The sequence below is a fragment of the Rattus norvegicus genome, chromosome 7, assembly GCF_036323735.1.
Source record: "Rattus norvegicus strain BN/NHsdMcwi chromosome 7, GRCr8, whole genome shotgun sequence".
Lineage (NCBI taxonomy): Eukaryota > Metazoa > Chordata > Mammalia > Rodentia > Muridae > Rattus > Rattus norvegicus.
This window is the reverse complement of record NC_086025.1, coordinates 92,720,867-92,739,702: the sequence shown is the minus strand read 5'-3', so window position 1 is coordinate 92,739,702 and position 18,836 is coordinate 92,720,867. Positions and strand designations below refer to the sequence as shown.

At 45.9% G+C, this 18,836-nt stretch overlaps 1 long non-coding RNA gene across 17 annotated transcripts in view; it reads left to right on the top strand.

Annotated features, from left to right (window-relative positions):
- Positions 1 to 18,836, top strand: part of LOC134479916 (uncharacterized) — a 72,728-nt gene that overhangs the window by 17,568 nt on the left and 36,324 nt on the right. For 14 of the 17 annotated variants that reach the window (XR_010053826.1, XR_010053822.1, XR_010053820.1 and 11 more), the window contains one exon: positions 1 to 18,836. This exon is cut by the window's left edge. This is a non-coding gene — a long non-coding RNA (uncharacterized LOC134479916). The other 3 variants (XR_010053818.1, XR_010053819.1, XR_010053830.1) reach the window with 3 other exon arrangements.

Below are 18,836 nucleotides of genomic sequence, written 5' to 3'. Positions count from 1 at the left end.
TTTGACAGCTAATATTTTATTCAGATAGCAGTCTCATTACACATGGTCCAAGAACATTCAAATAAGAACTCAAATGGTAGATTAAAGATTGGTCTTCAAATATCAAAGCCAACAATGCCACGTTTGCCTATGATCTCTCTGATATAAAACCACATCCACACCTCAGTGGCCACCAAACCTTTCATCACAGCTTCCTTAACTGAAAGGTGTTTGAAGATACCAGTTTTATCATTTTGAATTATTTTTTTTCACACTCTGAATAGTTGTTCCCTTTGCCCACAAATCCTTAAGTCCCACCTCTGTCTCCTTTCCCAGCCATTGGTCGCTGCCAACTTTATTTACTAATCAAAACCAATTGGGGGAGGGACCCTCAGCATCTAACATACAGATTCACCTGCAATTTTGGGAACCCATTTAACACAATACAAGCCTAAATCACAGCACAGAATGCAGAGATAATGCTGGCTCAGTAAAGTGGCAACTGTAAGTTCTCCTCCAAAATACAGGACTTCACTAGCTTTGGCTAGATTTCCAGTACCAGGCATGATTTCCCTTTTGCTGAGTGAGTCCTAAGTCCAATTAGAGAAGGTGTTACATTGTTAGTTTGTACATTTTAAAAAATTATTTTTTGAGCTTATACCAACAAGGTTATGTAGGCTACTACTGTACCCCTAGGATAATTTTGCCACACTGGTCGTTGTTGTGGTTCATAGGTATCTTAGTTAGGGTTTTACTGTTGTGAACAAACATCATGACCAAGGCAACTCTTATAAAGAACACTTAATTGGGGCTGGCTTACAGGTTCAGAGGCTTAATCCATTATCATCAAGGCAGAAACATAGCAGCATCGAGACAGGCATGGTTAAGGAGGAGCTTAAGAGTTCTACATCTTGGGTCTGGAGAGATGGCTCAGCGGCAGTGAAGAACATCCAGAGGTTCTGAGTTCAATTCCTAGCAACCATTACATGATGGCTCATGACCATCTGTAATGGAACCTTTTTCTGGTGTGTCTGAAGACAGCAACAGTGTACTCATATACATAAAATAAATATTTTTTTAAAGAGTACTACATTTTTATCTGAAGACTGTTAGCAGAGTACTGGCTGCCTAGAAGGAGGGTCTTAAAGCCCATGCCCACAGTGACAAACCTACTCCAACAAGGCCACACCTACTCCAACAGGGTCATATCTTCTAATAATGCCACTCCCTAGGCCAAGCATATACAAACCGCCACATTCCACTCCCTGGCCCCCATAGGCTTGCTCAAACATGAGTCTATGGAGGCCATGCCTAAACATAGCAGAATAAAAAATATTTTTATTCCAACTTCCAAAGCACCCATAGTATATAGATAGCATTCTCAACAATGTTAAAAGTCCAAAGTTCAAGGCTTCATCCAGCCATTAACTAGAATCCCCAAAGCAAGACAGGAAACCAGCTGGGCAAACTCCAAACTGCATCTCCATGGCTGATATCAAGGTAGTCTTCAGAGCTCCAATTCCAAACGCCTTTCCCCTGGGTTGGTTCCACTCCCTGTTAGCAGCTTTCCTTAGCAGATATCCTATGGTTCTGGCATCTCTAAATCTTATGGTCTCTAAGGTAACTTCAATTTTACAGCTTCTTGTTTCAATGTCTGGAATCCACACATGATCTTCTGGGCCCCTCCAAAGGGCTTGCTTTACTTCTCTAGCTCTGCCCTCTGTAGCACTCTAAGCTCAGGTTGATCCACTCCACTGCTGCTGTTGCTGTTCTTGTTGATCATCCCATGGTACTGGCATCTCCGATACTACTTCTATTCCAATGTAACTAGGCTTTACTAATAGCCTCTCATAGGCTCTCTTCATAGTGGTAAGCCTCACATCCTTTGCATGACTCCTTCAGTCCTGGACCATCAACTGCAACTGAGGCTGTCTGTAACTTCACTAATGGCCTTCCATGGCCTCTCACAGTGCCAAGCCTCAGTTGCTCTTCATGACCCCTTCATGCCTTCAAAACCAGTACCATCCAGTACCACCTGGGTGACTCTTTACACACTACCAAGTCCAGCCACAGCATGAGGTACAACCTTGGCTATCTCTGGAACTCAGCTTCTTTGTACTCTCAGAAAACACTTCCAAGAAGATGTTACCTCAGTGATGCTGTTCTCTCCCTCTCTCTCCCTCTCTCTCTCCCTCTCTCTCCCTCTCTCTCTTCTCTCTCCCCCCTCTCTCCCTCTCCCCCTCTCTCTCTCCCTCTCTCTTCTCTCTTCTCTCTCCCCCCCTCTCCCTCTCCCCCTCTCTCTCCCTCTCTCCCTCCCTCTCCCTCCCTTATTCTCCCTCTCTCTCCCCCCTCTCCCTTTCCTTCTCTCCCTCTCTCCCTCCCTCTCTCCCCTCTCTCCCCCTCTCCCCCCCTCTCTCCCTCTCTCCTCTCTCTCTCTCCCCCTCTCTCCCTCTTTCCCTCTCCTCTCTCTCTCTCCCTCTCTCTCTTTCCCTCTCTCTCCCTCTCTCCTTCTCTCTCCTCTCTCCCTCTCTCCCTCTCCCTCTCCCTCTCTCTTCTTCTCTCTCCTCTCTCCCTCTCTCTCCCTCTCTCCCTCTCCCTTTCTCCCTCTCTCTCAGATTTATATGAGTACACTGTGCCTGTCTTCAGAACACACAAGAAGAGGGCATCAGATCTCATTACAGATGGTTGTGAGCCACCATGTGGTTGCTCTTCTTAATCACCACTATTTTCTTAACTCCAGCTAACTAGCATCAATTGTCCTGGTACTCCCTTCTATTTTTCACTCTAAAGCCAGAGACATATGACCAAAGCTGCAGAGTTCTGCTGCTTGTAGGAGCTGGAACATGGCCCCCTTGTTCTATTACATTATCATTAACTTCCTCTGTTCCAACTCTGTCACTGCCTAAGCTTGGCTGACCTGGATCTTGCTCTGTCGATTGACCTTGAACTCAGAGATCTGCATGCCTGTACCATTATGCCTGGATTTAAGCTTTTCTTCACCTAGAACTTGCTCTGTCTCAGGCTGGCCTTGAACTCAAGATTTGCTTGGCTTTATCTCCTGGGATTAAGAATGTGTACCACTATGCCTGAATCTATACTTAGCTGGGTAGGATCTTGCCCCAAAGTCCTATTCCCCCTTTTTTTTATTATTGGTTATTTTATTTATTAACATTTCAAATGTTGTTCCCCTTCCCAGTTTTCCCTCCACAAACCCCCTATCCCATTCCCTCTCCCCACTGCCTCTATGCGGGTGCTCCCCTACCCACCCACGTACTCCACTCCTACCTTACTGCCTGGGGCATCAAGCCTCCACAGGCCTTCCCTCCCATTGATGCCAGATAAGGCAAGCCTGTCATACAAATATTCAGGAGGTAAAGGCCAGAGGATTATGAGTTTGAAGTCATTAAGTTCACCAAGATACTGTCGCGGAAGGAAGGAAGGAAGGAAGGAAGGAAGGAAGGAAGGAAGGAAGGAAGGAAGGAAAAAGGGAAGGAAAGAAGGAAGAGAAGAAAGAAAGAAAGAAAGAAAGAAAGAAAGAAAGAAAGAAAGAAAAGAAAAGAAAGAAAGAAAGAAAAGAAAGAGAAAAAGAAAATATTGGATATTGAGTCAGAGATTTCTAAAGGGACTAAAGCGGTACAAATAAAACTTTGTTTCCTAGTGTAGAAAAAATAGCCACAGTATAAATAAGGTCAAAGAGCAAATCACTAAACTAGCATAGAAAGAAAACACAGACAAGGGGTCAGAACTTCACTCACTAAAGCAATGGTGTCGAGGATACAACTAGGAGAGCAATTTAAAGCGCCAATAGAGAATTATTCTCTATTCTCTATTATTCTGCAAATAATGCTGAAATTCTGGGACAATTTCTATCCTCGGATAAACAGAGATTTAAAAAACACAACCACAGGCAGTTTTTGCCTAGCCTTGGGGGTGTGGGGGAGGGGACCCACAGTGCTGAGTGGGAAGGGACAGAACACATTTTCTTATCAAAATCCCAACTCTTTCCTTTGCCATAGCAGTTCAACTTCTATGGAAAACTCTTCCGACATATAGGTGAAGCAGCTCTGTCCCCAGGTGGAACGTTCTTGAAACAATTCACTAAGTGGGCAAAGTGGACCATGGTAACTTTGATGCACTGCTAGCGTTCTCTTGGGGAACTGAGACAGAGACAGAATCTATATTCCATATTTGTGTATGTGGAATAAATACCAGCATTTACATGTTGGGTATAAGATATGGCAGATAGATGGCGGTTAGCCATGATCAGTATTTCCTCCTCCATTTTCCAAAATCACCTCAACAGTAGTTTCAAACAGAGTTCCTAGAGTTTTAGAGGACCTCACGTGGCTACCCCATTTACTAGATCAAAGTATCCACACAACCAGTGGGATTTTCAGGATGATTTAACATCTTGGCTGTGGGAAGTCCACGGAGCAGAGTCTAACCCTGAGCTTCTCTTCTGTTTGCTTAGAGAGCCGCTTTGCTTAGTGATCCCAACTGCATGGGATTCTACACTGTGTCAGCAGGTGGCTCCAGAGGCAGCTGTTTGTAAGACTGCAATGAAAGCTGTGTTGCAGAGCAAGCTGACCGCTTAATCTTGTGGTCTGCAAACATTTAAAAGAAAAAAAAGCAATATTGTGTAAGTTCTGTGTAACTCGGATAAACCTGGATGTAATTGAGGATTATGGCCACAGATACTAATGTGAGTCACGTTACATAATTACAATTATGTAATTATGTGAAGTGTGTGTTATTGTATTATGAGAGAGAAAAAAGTGTGCAAGAAAGAGAGGGGGGAGGGAAGGGGAGGGGAGGGGAGGGGAGGGGATGAGATTGGTTAATTTTTCTAGGAGCTCCTTGGCCACAGATTCTTTCACAGTTTGTTAGTCTCAAATGTTCTCAGTCTAGTATCCATACCACTACATGCCAATCTCCTGCCAGACGTCAAAAGACCAAGATATGCAGGAAAATTCTAACTCTTGGTGCCATACAGATCTCTACGCGGAGCCTAGGTCTCTACACACAGTCCTGGGAGAGGTGGGCACTATGATTGTCTTTTCCCTTTATCTCATAATCAACCACTCACAAAATCAACCCCAGCTCCTAGGAGTCATTCTGAGGTATGTTGGAATCCCTACTTGGAATCCCATGGCCACTTACCTTGGTCAGCCCCAACCCCACTTGACACCCAGGTTATGGAGAAGGATGTGGGAAGGGCAAGAATATCCTTATATTTTAATTGACCTTCTTCAATATTAAATCAAATGGTTGTGCGCACAGAAAGCTCACACCACTGTGCAGGGCACAGTGATGACTGAATAGGGGAGTTAGTATTCATGTGGAAATGACCTGCAAACAACACCCCTGCCAGTGTGCACAGTACAACTGCAACGCAGCTGTAAGAGCCTTCTTCGTTGGCTGCTTGTTAGAAATCATCTTTAATTCCCCCGCAACTATTCTTCCTTCGAAATTCCTCATTAAATCCCTTTCCTTTGATCCGAGGACAATGTTTTAGATTCAGTGGTATTCATTTGTCTAAAAAGGTATTTACCTCAGGGAAGCAGGACATAAACAATGACTGTAGGTCTGTCTCTAGTGCCCAGTAACTATCTCTAGTACCTTGCTTTCAGGCTCTAAAATGAAAGGTGATCTCAGCCTCATCTAATGATGTGTAAGAGTCAATTTTAAAAAGCATTTGTCATGCTGGAGAGATGGCTCAGCGGTTAAGAGCACCGACTGCTCTTCCAGAGGTCCTGAGTTCAATTCCCAGCAACCACATGGTGGCTCACAACCATCTGTAATGGGATCTGATGCCCTCTTCTGGTGTGTCTGAAGACAGCTACAGTGTACTCATATAAAATAAATAAAAAAATAAATAAAAAGCATTTGTCTCAAAAAAAACCCCAGAAAAATAAAACAAAAAACAAAAACCCCAAAATCTAATACCAGAAAAAAAGGACCAAAAATGGCAAGTAAATGAATGGTTCTATCTAATTAGATAAAGAATTCCCTAGCAATGTAGTCTGGGAGGCTCCACAGAAGGTACAGGAGCCTCTGGCTTAGTCTCTCAGCAGTTAGGGAATGGCTGTAGACTCGACTTGGTAAAAATCACATGTTGAAGCCTGTCTTCCAGGGACACTGGAGGTAGAGCCCTTAGAGAGGTGGCGAAGTGTGGCATGAGGATATATGGCAGATAGACACAGGGGACACACATGCTCAGAGCAGAGACCATGTGAATATACAGTCAAAGTGGCCTCAGGAGAAATCAGCCTTGCTTGATCCTGGATTTCGGTCCTTCAGACTGTAGAAACACATTTGTTACTTAGGTTGTTTTGTAAGCTCTTTGTTGTTTATTTCTAGACAAGGTTTCTCTGTGTAGCCCTGGCTATCCTGGAACTTTCACTATAGACCAGGCTGGCCTCAAACTCCGAGATCTGCCTGCTTCAGCTTCCTGTGTGCTGGGATTAAAGGCATGCACTACCAAACTCCACCCCACCCCACTAATGTGTTTTGTAAAGTAGCACTAGCAAAAGGAGCAGAAAGGAGCAGAAATAGGAACAACCCCCCAGAAGTGAAATATAGCTTTTCCACAAGTCAGAAATGATCCTGCTCCAGCACCAATGTCACTGAGTCTCTCTAACCTGGCCTGGATTCCTCATGGTGCAATCTGGGTGACTCTTAAGGACACCCACCCTATTCCAGCCAGGCTCTGATACCCGTTCAGTTCAAGTTTCCATGAGCTTATAAAGTTCACATTTGGTCTCCCTTCACCTGAGACATACCAGGCCTGACTTATCACAGAGAAGTGACCACAAAGAGACAGACTTGGGTAATACTTAGTTTCTGGTGTTTGAAAGTCAGATTTGGCTACACGACACTAAGGACATCCTTGGAAAACATATTGTCTGAAGTCCTCCATCAAGTTGAGGGCCTAGAGCTCAGCCAGAGGGTTCTTCCTATAGGAGACAGTGCAGGGAGTGGGTCTGGGGTAGACAATGCTTTGCTGAAGGAGAATACTTTTCTAAACGTGACACTGTCCGGGAGGAGCCGTTGGCATCATTTTCCATTTGTTATCTTGCCTAAAAATTACACTCCAGCTACCTACTGACATTTCATCTTAGTTTTCAGGGTGTGTCTGAGTACATGTGTGTTATGCGTGTGTGTGGGGATACACTTGTGAGTGCGAGCCTATGTGAAGTCATTATCTGGAGCCCAGTGTTTTCCTCCGGTCACTCTGTTATGATTTGAGACGCTGTCTCTCCCTGAAGTTGGAGCTCACCAATTGGCAAGACAAGCTGTTTGCCTTCTTCACTCACCCATGTCAGGGTCATGGGCCTGAAATCATGAGGCCATGCCATTTTCCCGTTGTCCCTATGGATCTAAACTCAAGCATTCGTGCTTGCATGGCCAGCACCTTACTCAATGTCCCACTTCCCTAACATGTTTCTTTTTTAATCCCTAGAAGGTCAACTCCACGAAGCAGTTTTCTGCCCCGTCCTCACCTTTATATGTGGAAGACTGAACCCAACTCCCTACCCCAGTTCTTTGCCTCTTAGGTATTACTGTAATCATGGAGTCCAAAATAGTGTCTCCGCTCAGTGCTTAATGCATGCATTCAGTTCTTCACTCTTCGTTCTTCCACTTCAGGAGAAAAAAGAAATCAGTTTAATCTGAGAGGACATCAGAGCTGTTTGAAGCCATTCACTGATTTCCTCTCCTTGCAGAAGAAATCCCAGGTCTGACTTTGTAAAGCAGCCTCATGAAGACTCTAGGAACAGTTTCTGACTTACTACTCATCATTCTGCACGCCATGCGCACTCCCAGCGAGTTCCTTCGTAAATCTTACAGTGTGACAATATTCGCCATGGCATTGGCCCCTAAATGTTCAGGAAATGCTCAGGTGACACGGTGAGCTTGCCTGCTCCCAGCAGGCTTACCTCGGAATGCCTCCCCAACTGTCCTTGTCACAGGTGCTGGTTTGAGGTGGGACTGCCCAAATATATCATGTCACTGAAGGAAGCAGTATTTCTATCTTATCAATCATCTGAGGACTTTATAGATAGGAATAGGAATTCATAGATATGAAAAGAAAAAGTCAATACCAGAAAACAGTGCTACCACAAAGCCTGTGTACTCAGATCACTTTTATTTAGACAATGTTGAAACTTTTATAACACAGACACATGCAAACATATGAACCTGAACACACAAATGTGCACACAGAAAATAATCACACACATAACATGTAAATCCAAACACATCCAAACTTTCACTGCATATTCCCACACGTACGCACACACATAAGCATAGAAACACATCTGAACTCATACACATGCATGCATACAACAGTCACAAACACATAGACAATACAAAGATACATATGTACACTTAGCACAAATACATACATGTACACAGACACATGCACAGATATGCTTGTATAGGCACACGTTTGCACATATGCAAACAGACATCGCACAGAGTACACAGGCATGAGCACATACACATGTGCAAAATGCACAGTTTATACATGCACATGCACACTCACACGTACATATACTGTGTGACATATACTGTCACAAGTATCAAGTGAAGTGATCCATTTCTCTAGGATTGGGACCATCGGGCTCTTTATTTGTATTAGCAAAACATGGTCAAACGTGTTCCTTGGAGGTGAAGTACATGATGATGATTAAGGTAAGGAAATAAAACAGGAAGGAGAAGCTCATATCTCACAGGAACATCTGCAGAAAACCAGGCTCACATGCAGGGCAAGTTACTTGTTACTGAGGACCATGACAATTCTATGATGGATCTCTTCACCCACGTGAAGAAGAAATTTCTAAGTTTTGGGCAGCAGGGTGAAGGAACAATCTCTTATGTGTCTTTGAAGCAGTTTTCTGGAACTATGTCAGCACATGTACTCCACGGGGGTCCGTGTCATGTGATCCTCTACTACAAGCAAGCCTGTCCTAGGTCTGACTCTAAAAAGCACATCCCAGCAGGGACAATACCTAGACACACAGTTGCCTTAGCCACTGGTGGAAGCAGAGAGACAGGTGCCCTGCACGCATGTGCACATGCGTGCGCACACACACACACACACACACACACACACACACACACCAGCTAAAGTGGAAAGAGCCTTCAAGAGCAGATGTCCTTTTTCTTTGGTATTAGACATTGTCTGTCTGCCCCCCTCTCGTGTGTGTGTGTGTGTGTGTGTGTGTGTGTGTGTGTGTGTGTGTGTGTGTGTGTGTGTGTCTTTTTAGAAAGGGTCTCGCTCCAATGCTCAATCTTGCCTCATACTTGTGTCAATCTTCCTGCCTCTGTCTCTCATATTCTGAGATTACAGACATAAGCCACCATTTATCTTTTATCCTTTTCTCCTCTTCTTCCTCTCCTCTTCCTCCTCTTTGGCAACCTTTTTAGCCCTGTGCACAACAGTTCAACTTAGTAGCTGGCTACGTCTTTGCTTCTTGCTCTTGTGTCTGACAGTGACAGCACTGCAGAGCTGGGCCGATAACGCTGTGCATAGATGATGTAGCCCAAAACACAGAGGTCATCTGGCTGCAGTGAGACAGGAAGACTAAAGGAAGAGTCAGAGGGGCCAAGCGGGCAACTTGGGTCTGCCTGCTGGAGAGCAGATGGCTTGAGTGGCGTCAACGACCAGTGTCTGGGGCTTCTGCTGGGACATGCAGATAGTGTCGGCTAAGAAGGCCATGGCATTTCTAGAGTGGGGCATTGATTGCTCCTTGCTGACTGGCCTGATCAGCGGTTTCCCAGGCACACTGCGGTTTCAGGGGTGACTATAGTATTTATCATGCCGAGAACTTGCTTTCTGCCCACCATGGTGGATGTGGAGTGCCAGGTGGCAAAGCTGGTGATTCTAAGTATCACCTTTTCTTTGCCAGATTTTTAAAAAATTTTTTAGTTGTTTTTTTTTACTATTGTTATAGTAACATAACAGTACATAACGATATACTATTGTTATAGATTTTAAAATGTTTAAACCAGTCACCTGACCTGGGACAGCAGGCACTGTAAATTTCCTATCATTTCATCGTATTCTCAAACACACACACTACAGAAGTAGTTTATTCAAACAGGCAAGGGCACATGGATAGGTTTATTCTCTGGAATTAGTCAGTCTTCTTTAGCATCATGACCTCGGTCCAAATTTTACTGGTTTTTGCTGAAAACAATTAACTTCAACACCATGATCCCTTCATTTCAACAATGAACACAGACTCCCTTCTGGTCTGTATCACAAGGTGATGGGCTCTCTGGGAACTCGGATTCTGGGAATTCTGAAGTGTTTGCTTGCACCTCGAAGCTTATCAGTGTCCCCAGGTGACAAAGCCACTATGTCAGTGTCTACACATAGTCCTGGCTGGAATGGCTTGTCACCAGCTTGTCTTCACCAGTGCAGTAAAGCCATACCCATCATAGGTTCCTATCATCTCTTTTGCTTGAGAGAGAGAGAGAGAGAGAGAGAGAGAGAGAGAGAGAGAGAGAGAGTGTATGTGTTCACATATCGGGGGCAAAATTCAGTGCCAAGTGTTGTGCTACTTTTCTAGTGCTGAGATAAAACACCAGAACAAAGACCACTAAGAGAAGTGTTTGTTTGAGCTTACAGTTCCAGAAGAATGAGAATCCATCATGATTCGGAGTCAGGGCAACAGGCAGGCATGGTGTTAGGAACAGGAAGCACACATCTTGAATAGCCAGAACGAAGCAGGGAGAGCAAACTCTGAAATGGCTTGAGTCTTTAGGCTCCCAGAGTCACCATCCATGACATCCTTCCTCCAACAGGGCCGCACTTCCTCAAGCTCCCAACAGCACCTTAACTGGGTACCATTGATGTGGAGGTGTCTTCAAACATGGAAGACAAGGGACATTTCTCATTTAAACCATCACAGGCGTCCACCCCCTAGACCCCCAAACTCGAGACAGGCCTTTCCCTGGGGCTCGGCAGTTCAGCAAGACTGACTGGGTAGTGGTTCTCCTGTCTCTGCCTCCCCGGTGCTAGGATCACAGATACACGCTACTATGCCCACGTGGGTACTGGGGACTCACACCCAGGTCCTCACACTTCCATGGGGAGCCCTTTATGAGCTGAGCCATCTCCCTAGCCCCTAAGGCACTCAATCTAGCTGTCCTTGAAAAGGTACCAAGGGACCCAAAATCATCTCTCAATGTAATTGGCGGAGGTGGGGGCCGTGGAGGGTGGGGGTGCATTTCACAACTGTTCATGCATTGATGGGCTAAAAGAGGATGGTCCTCTCCCAGTAAAGGATAGTCTTCTCCCAGTTGTATAGGGTATCGCCCAACAGCTTCCAGCATAAAGAACGAGGAGGCCATTGAAGTCATTTCCCAGGTACATGTAGACAACTGACCAAAGTCAACGAAAGCTCACTGTGGGTTCCGCCGTGGAAAATCCGCCATCAAAGCCATTCGAGCCTCAGATATTTGTCTTAGGATTTCAATTGCAGCGACTAAACACTATGACCAAAAGTTAAGTTGGGAACGAAAGGTTCTATACTAGGCTTACACTTCCAGATCACAGTCCGTGATTGGAGGAAGTCAGGACAAGAACTCTAACAGAGCTAGAACCTGGAGCCTGGAACTGATGCAGAGGCCATGGAGGGGTGCTGCTTACTAGCTTGTTTCCTATGGCTTGCTCAGTCTGCTTTCTTATAGAACCCAGGACCACCAGCCCAGGAATGGCACCACCCACAGTGGGCTGGGCCCTCCTCCCACACTGATTACTAGTTGAGAAAATGTCTTACAGTAGGATCTCATGGAGGCTTTCTCAACTGAGACATTCTCTCCTTTCTCTAGCTTGTGTCAAGGTGACACACAAAATCATCCAATTCAGATATGGACAGGAAGGGATTGTGCTTGTGTTTGCTTCTCATGGTCCAGACAAGCTGCTGACCTCCTGCTGTGGGCTTTTCTGGAAAGGCCTAGGTTTTGGGCCTGAACTCAAGCTTTGCTGGTGTTAAAGGAGTATCAGAAGTGCCAGAGAGAGTCCTGGGAGGAATGCTGTAAGTGGAGTTGGTGATTTTGGCACACCCATGTAGGGACACATACAGTGAGCCAGAGCTTCCAGGTGGAGTGTTAGAAATCAAGAGGGACAAAGGAAATTATGACCATCAGTCTGTCTGACGAAGCTAGTGCTGCCAGCCAGCACTGTTGCCATTTCTAGAATGATAACCTGCTCTGACTCTTAAAAGAGCACATTTTTACTCTGAGCTGCTTTCACATTGCTTTCATCTCGTGTTAAACCTCTACACCAGGAATGGGAGGGAGTGTGTATTATAAATGTGGTAACCTTTCAGTTACCACAGAGAGTGTTACTTGTTTTGTGTAATATTATAATCTCTTCCAGGTAGGCTTATGGGGTAGAGAAGATGGGGGTTAAACCCAGAGCCTCACGCACAGCGGGCAAGCACTCTACAGCAGACCTATACCTCCAGTCAACACACAAAGTTTTAAAATAGATCTGGTCAAGTTCACATGGAATATTGTGTTATACCAGTGGCTGTCAACTAAAAAGTGAATCTCGCAGGGAGAATTAGCGCAGTGTGTTGTTTTCTAACAGTGACTGGGGAGATGGGACTGGAGGTGGCCCCTGATATCTAATGGTAGAGATCACTGCTGCTACTGAATGTCCTAAAAGTACAGGATAGTCCCTCCCCCAGTAACGGTTATCTAATCCGAAACAGTGGGTAATGGTGTTTGCTGCCACCCTGGACAGCCTGAGACTCACGCAGCCTCACAGGCAAAGCCCACACACAGTGGTAGAAGAGAACCCACTCCCAAAAGTTATCAACCTTCCACACGCATGCTGTGGCATGTGTAAACACATGTACACACTGTAATAAGAATCCCAGCTCAATGTAATTATATGGTCTTTGAACCAATTTAATCCACATTGGGAGTACCGCATAAAACGTATTGTCTAAGGTCATTTCCGTTTTGCTCTCACAGGACACTTGAGACTTGGAAGTTCAGTTTTGAAAAGTTTTCTTCAGCTAGAAGCTCCAGAAGCCCAGAAGGTACAAGATTGAGGGGATACATCTGGTGAGAGTCTCTTGCTGTGCTCTAACAGGGCAGCTGGTGTAGCTTGGTGGACAAGCAAGAGCAGAGAGTAGGCATACATACTAGAGACGCAAAAGGAACCATGCATTTTCTGCTCGTTCTTTCATTCTTTCGTTCGTTCACTCATTCATTCACCCATTCATTCAAGGGAGCCATGCATGCACACTTATTTTTGTGTTTATGTATTTGGTTATTTGAGATGGGTTTTCTTTGTGTATCCCTGGCTTTCTTGAAATTTGCTCTGTAGACCAGGCTGCCCCACAAACTCAGAGATCCACTTGCTGCCGAGTGCAGGGATTAATGGTGTGGAACCACTGCAGAGCCTAAGCCATGTACTTTCTAGTAGTCCAGTTTCAGGGAATTGGTTCCTGAGAGAATTTATGGAGTCTCCCAACACAGTTACAGTAGCAACCAAATTTTAGCCGAGTTTTGGCAGGGACAAACCACTGTGACAAGTGTGTAATACTGCATGGAGTCGACTGGAAATGATTTGCATAACATCGCCTCTATTGCTGGGCATTAAAGGTAAGGTACTGGTGGAAATAGCACAGCCATGAACATTATGCACATTTCATAATTTCAGCCATTTCTTTTGAATTAATTCTTGCTTCTGATGTTCTACAGCATTTTGCATCCACCACAGACAAGGAGACTTTGGTGTCCAGAGCTGCGACTGACAGGCTACATTTGCAGTATATTAAGATTCCACAAATGCCCATGTAGCATAAGTCTAGGGTATTATTTTACAAAAGTATATTCATTGAGATCTTGTTTACAGTGACTTCTAAACACCAGGGTGGATGTGTGTGTGTGTGTGTGTGTGTGTGTGTGTGTGTGCGCGCGCGCGCGCGTGCCCACACTCTTCGGTTCTCTCCTCCCACTTTATCCTGATCATCAGACCTGAACATCTGTGCCTGCTGTGCCATGTTTACTCAGATACACAGAGATAGAGGGCCAGTAGCCAGATGTGCATGAGGGCAGTTATGGAAGGCAACTCAGAAGACAGTCCTGTTCAGCCGCCTCTTCCTGGTGACTTCCTGCTCTGGGTTTGCCTCTGTCTCCCAGCTATCTTCCTCCCCAACCTCCAAGGTTTCCGAGAGACCTTCAGAGTGGCCTGTCCTGCGTCAACCTCAGATGAGTCAGTTCTAGGACCCTCTATTGGATAGACTAAATCTGACTCAATGAACCATCTCTGCTTCATGGATTCAGAGTTGTGTCAGGGCAATAACCAGTAGCTGTCACTCCAGACTCAGGAACAGAGCTAGGGAGATGCCACATCAGTTCTCAGCATCTTACCTGCCCTGGGGTGGAACCTAGGCTCTTAATCAGCCAGATAAGGGTACATGCTCTCAGCATGCTATACCCAAGCTATGTCTTTTTCCTTGTGTGCAGGTAAAAGCAAGAGGCTATGTTACAAACTTCTCAGTCTCACTCATCTCGTGTTAAACCTCTACACCAGGAATGGGAGGGAGTGTGTATTATAGATGCTGGCAGCTTTGCCCATCCAAAGAAGAGTCTTTGCATTTTCCACACCTGTGTTGACTCTTCTCCAGTGTCCTTCCTCATCTAGTCCCCACCCCACCTCACACTTGAGCCATGGGAGTTGCTGATTCCTCACCAACTGTCCAGTTAGTTCATTTTCTGAAAAAAAGATTCACTGAAAGCTCCGCCAGAACTGTGTCCACCAAGAAGCCTTCATGTAGCATGCATGTGCACACATATGAGATATATATGTTTGCACCTGTGTGTATATTTGTGTGTACATGTATGTGTGTGTGTTCATGTGTGTGTGTGTTTGAGATGTGTATGTTTATGAAGGCACGCATGCATGTGGAGGTCAGAGGTCAGCGTCGGGTGTCTTTCTCAACTGGCTCTTTGCTTTGTTTTTTGAGATGGGGTCTCTCCCTGACTCTGGAGCCCATTGATTGGCCAGCTAGTGAGTTCCAGGGATCCTCTCACTCCACTTCCCACGTGTGCACCACTGTGCCTGGATTTTACAAGTGCTGGGCATCCAGACTCGGGTCCTCATGCATGCATGGCAAGCGCTTTGTTGATTCTGAATGTCTCCAGCCCCTCATGTAGCACTCGGGAACTTGTTTAGGCCTCCTCTGTCTCATGATGCATCCCTCTGTTGGCATGGATATCGTAACTACGCAAAGTACCTGTGTATCAGGCCTTGGGCAGAGTGCTTCTGATCTACAGATCAGAAGTTCTCAACCTGTGGGTCGAGACCTCTGCAGTCAAAAGACCCTTCTGCGGGGGTCACTGGAGACCATCGGAAATCACAGATATAATTCATACGATATGTGGTTGTGGTTCATAGCAATAGCAAAATTATGAGGTAGCAATGAAAGTAACTTTGTGGTTGAGGCCATCACAACATGAAGGGTTACAGCATTGGGAAGGCTGAAAACCATGCTGCAGGCAGACGTCTTACAATTAGAAAGCAGTAGAAACCATTAGAAAAAAATTGCAACAGAGGGTCTCTGACCTTAAGGTAACATCACCTTAGGGTTTGTCGCCTGACATGGATGTGATGATTAGTAATGTAAGACACGGTGCTAACCTGTGTTTTCCTATGTGTAGTCTCAGTTCCTCCCTTTCAAAGTTATGTCCATATCAGAGCAAAGGTCCACTGAGCAAATTCCCCACTAATTGCATATTTTTCCGGAACACTTGCTTTGCTAGGGAAAATGTTACTATCCAGTATATTGGTGCTAAGGGGGCAGTGAGTGGAGGGGTTGGATGCTTGTGGAAAAAGTCCACAATATGGAGAGTTTGGGTTTTGTTAAGAACCAGCCACATAGAGACTAGGAAACTCCAGGTCACATAGTTCATTAGAGACAGACGAAGCGGTGGGCTCTGTTCCCACAGAAGCTGGCCTGAAATGCCTGCCCTGGCCCACAACCTGTGCCTCGGTGAACAGCACTCACAGCATAGCTCTCTAGCTCGGGGATCTAAATGACCTCATCCGTCCTAGACGCCCCTCGGCCGCTGCTGATCTTTTTGGGAATTCCTAAAGACAGTTGCTCCAGAGTCATTTATTGGAAGCTTGGCCAGAGCCTTTGCAGTGTGGAGATGCCTAACTTCTCCAAAAATGTACTCTCCACCCCTATCCTTTCTTTCCCTACACACCATGCTCACCTCCTTTATCTCTACCCTGGCCACCCCCACTTTCTCAATTCCTGCACTCTCTACCCGCCTCTAACTACCCTTACCCTCTCCACCTGTACCCTCTCCGTCCCTACCCTCTCCATCCCTTGGGGCATATAGTAATTCTCTGCTGTACTCCCGTATCCGGGACCACCGTACTGAGTTGTTTGCCTGATTCCCATTAAATTAGAAACGTGCTGGACTTGGTGAAAGTGTCGTTTCTGAGCTGGGCTTCTGGGCTCCTCATAGGTGTTAGCAAGTGAGTGACTGAAGTCCATGTGTGTTGGGTGGGGTTTTTTGTTTTTGTTTTTTTTGTTTTGTTTTGTTTGTCAACTTGACGGAAGCAGGGGTCATCTGGAAAGTAGTAACCTCACTCAGGTGAGGAACGATCTCCACCAGATTGCCCTGTAGGCAAGTCTACGGAGCACTTTATTGATGATGTAGAGGGCCCGTTCCACTGTGGATGGTGCCATCCTGAGCAGGTAGTCCTGGGTGTCATAAGAAAGCGGGTGAGTAAACCCCAGGAAGCAAACTCGTAAGCAGCACCCCTCCATGGTCTCTTGTTTCAGTTTCCACTTCCAGGTTTTTGCTTGAGATCCTGCCCTGGATTCCTTTCGTGATGGCCCTGTAAGGCAATATAAACTGTTTCCACCCCAAGCTGCTTTTGGTCTCGGTGTTTGTGTTAAAAAGCACAGTAGCAAGTAACTCAGGAAAATAACATGAAGGTCTGGGCTGGAAGAGATCACTGAAACCGGAGGCAAACTGACAGGTGTTGAAAAGTGAATGTGGCTGCCCAAGGTAGGTACAGGAGAAACAGTAATGTGTTGTTGTTATTGTCAGATCACCATTGTTTGAAGAACTCCAGATGCATCCCTTTAACAGGGAAAATGAACGTTTACTCTCAAGGGGAGTCTGCAGCCTGGTGGTGAGGTGGTGAGGATCAACAAGAGACAGTTTCCGGTTGTGGTTTAGTGCAGAAAACAAAAGCACCAAGGAGTTTGAGAACCGCTGGCTGGCTGGCGTGGAAGGTGAAGGAAGCCGACTTCCTGGGGGAGGTGACACCAGCTGACACGATGGGGGAGGGACTGGGCAGTCCAAATATCCCGAGTGCAGAGACGTGGAGGCAGGAAACGCACAGTGGAGTCAGACCAAGCAGGCATATCACATCGTGGGGTGCAGAGGGAGAACGAGGCGGCCGAAGAGGTCAGATCACGGAGGACATAGACGCCAGGGAAGGAGCCTAGGGACTACTGTGTGTACACTGGAAAGCCAGCAGGGCTTTGAGGGTTGCAATTTGTGTGTTGAAAAGATCATCTGGGGCAGGAGTCAAAGCCCACAGGGGGTGGAGCCTTATGTCCAGAGCGAATGGAGCCATCCAATCAATTTCCGAGGAGAGTCGGGAACTAAAACAGGAGCCCATGGCTGTCAGAAGTGTACAGGGTTTTTACTTCCCAGCTGGCTGATTTTGCAACCGTGTGCTCTGAAAAATCCTTAGAGGTTGCAGCTCTGTTTTGGGAAGAGTGTGGCAATGAGGTAGAGAAAGGGTGCAGACTAGGGGGAGGTTGCAGGCAGAGGGACAGAACACTCACCAAGTCTCTGGGACTGCAGGGGGAAAAACATTGAGTACCAGCAGGTTTGGACTTGAGAATCAGAAAAAGCCTGAGAAGCAAAAAGGAAGAGAGAATGGGAGCTTTTGTATCTAATTACACCCATTTAGTTGTCTAGGCAGCCCCTTTATCACGCTGCACTTTGCAGCTCAGCTCTTTCAACAGGGTCTAATTACCTTGCCTAATTACCACCTTAACATCACTTACCCACATTCTCACTCTTCCCTTGATTCCCACAGCAGGGCCCTCTGTGGACAGTGGGGTTTTATTAGCAACTTAAGATGCCACTATGAAAAGCGAGCTTGGGAAAGAGTTGTATTCTAGGTGGAAAGTACTTGGTAGAGCAACCCATACCCCCCCCCACACACACACACAATTGGGGCAGTTGTAGAAGGGAAACCGATGTGAATGAAAGCAGAGAACCATCTGAGACTCTGATCTTAATTTTTCCCAGCTCCAGAATACTGTTCTGCATGTTTAAAGGGGTTTTTCTTTCTTCGAATTCAAGTGCGTAAATGCTGTGCTCAGCATGCCATACCCAGCCACTGTTGGGAAATAATTCTGCCGGAAAGAAATAGGCCATACGGCTAACCGGCTGAACAAAAAGTAGGTCATGGCTGTAGCTCAGGACTGCTGGCCAGAGCCCTGGAGCCAAAAGGCAGCCATCTGCGAGGAGACAAGACAGTGTCTGTCCTCACTGTGCAGGTCCATTCTATTCTACTTCCTGCCATGAGCCTGCAATATGACACTTAATCACTCCTAATGTTTTGTCGATAGGTACCATCTAAGTCCTTTTTGTTGTTGCCTGGGCCAAGAACTGTTCCCCAAGATTTCTTCCTTCCACACACAGGGTAGCTAGGTCCTACGTGGCTAGGAAGTTGACATATCCAGGTCTCCCAACAGGGCTCTCTGTTCTTCTTTCCCATACAATGAATGACTCTTTAGATGGACAGAAGTCTCACCTGAAGAGCCACCCTGATTTGATAACATCTG